The sequence below is a fragment of the Tribolium madens genome, unplaced genomic scaffold (assembly GCF_015345945.1).
Source record: "Tribolium madens isolate multiple individuals breed KSU strain unplaced genomic scaffold, Tmad_KSU_1.1 Scaffold_7;HRSCAF=85;Tcas5.2_LG10, whole genome shotgun sequence".
Taxonomy (NCBI): domain Eukaryota; kingdom Metazoa; phylum Arthropoda; class Insecta; order Coleoptera; family Tenebrionidae; genus Tribolium; species Tribolium madens.
The window spans coordinates 5,645,062-5,646,861 of NW_025401050.1; the positions used below are offsets into that span (position 1 = coordinate 5,645,062).

General features: G+C 26.3%; 2 protein-coding genes across 2 annotated transcripts in view; one reads left to right on the forward strand and one right to left on the reverse strand.

Annotated features, from left to right (window-relative positions):
- LOC123009503 (suppressor of lurcher protein 1) overlaps positions 1-1,800 on the forward strand; it is a 190,375-nt gene that overhangs the window by 6,190 nt on the left and 182,385 nt on the right. The gene's annotated exons all lie outside the window — the stretch shown is intronic.
- The window catches only part of LOC123009504, a 5,701-nt gene that overhangs the window by 3,419 nt on the left and 482 nt on the right, over positions 1-1,800 (reverse strand). The window lies entirely within an intron of this gene.

The following is a 1,800-nucleotide window of genomic DNA, read 5'->3' on the forward strand; positions in this document are numbered from 1 at the left end:
ATTTGAAAAAATGATTACAGCAAATCTTAAAACATGTTTTTTATCTCTTTATGGTTATTTGATCTTTTGGATTAACTCGATTTTAAGTTTTTTTTCTAATTGAAAACAAAATAATTAGATTTTTTAAATAGAATATTTTTAATAGGGGGGGCTTTAGAGGCCACGTAAAATGAATAAAACATAATTCAGTTTAGTTTGGTAATAATATATTATTCAACGAGTGAAAAAGTTGGCCATTTTACGAGAATAAAATTTAGGGTACGAGCCGAAAGCGAGTGGCTATTTCTCACGAGTTTAATGCGATACTTTTTCTAAACTTATATAACGACTGTGTCTAATATTTTTAGTATTTTTTTCTTTTTATTGTTATTATCATGATTTTTTCCACATTTTTAATTTTTTTCTGCAGTTGAAGACTGAATAACTCTCTCAACTGAAAACGGTTGAGAAAAGTACAAATTCTTTAACATGATTAGAAAAAATCCAAAAAACTAAAAATTGTAGAGTGAAAGGCAATTTAGGTCATTTTGCATCAAATTTGAGTATTTTTTCTGAAAATTTGAAAAATCAATGATTTTAGAATCGTTTTTGCATAAAAATTAGAAAAAACTGTAAATATTTACGAAGAAACTTAATATATTTATATTTTTTATTTGTTTATGGTTTCCTGGTGTTTTAAAGTCAAACGATTTTTAGAGTTGTTTTTGGAAAATTGAAAACAGGGTAATTACACATTTTTATATCGAATATTATTGATAGGGTTTTAGGAGCCACCTAAAATAAATAAAACATTTTTGGGTTTAGCTTGGAAATAGTATATTACTCAACGAATGGGAAAGTTGGCCATTTTCACTAAGATGAAAATTAGGACACGAGTCGTAGTCGAGATGAGTAATTCATCTGAGTGGAAATGGCTATTTTTCACGAGTAATCCTATACTTTCTCTAATCTTGAGCATAGACTGTGATATTTTTTATATATTCTTTTTATTATTCTTATTTAATCTTCTTCATAGCTGTGGAGAAAACTAAAATAAGATTTCTTCACATTTTTTATTTTTCTCCACAGTTGAACTTTTCAACTAAAAAAATTCTTTAACATGATTAGAAAAAATTGTCCATAATTGTAGACAAGTCTCAAAAATCTCAAAATGTGGTTTTTATATCTTCATGGTTATCTGATGTTTATGATCAAATTGATTTTGAGCTTTTTTTGAAAATTTCGAAAACAAAATATCAAGCGATTTCAAAATCTTAAACAACATAAAAGAAAACCTAAAGTAAAGGGCGTTTTAGGCTACTTTACATTAAATTTGAGTGTTTTTTATGAAAATATAAAAAATGAAACGAATTAAATGACGTTTTTTGATAAAAATTAGAAAAAAGGCGTAAATGAAAACGAAAAGCTCAATATATTTTTTCAATCAATTTTAATACAAATCAAGTGATGTTTTTCGTATTGCTAACTTTTTCAAGGACAGATTGAACTGTTTTAAAGCGAAATGGAAAAAATAAGCACAAAGGAATGTAATCCCTGCGTCTTTGATGTTGGAATAGCTTGCAAGTCTCATATCAATAGACGATTACCCAAAAATTCGATTATTTTTTTTATTTATTGCTTATTGTAATGCTTTTATGATATTTAGGAAATCCAATTCACCACTGAGAAAACATAGAAATTGAAAAATCATTTCGTTTTTCACAGAATTTAAAGATTTTTTAAGAGTTGAAACAATCCAATCTACCGCTGAGAAAACATAGAAATTGAAAAATTATTTCGTTTTTCACAGAATTTAACGAT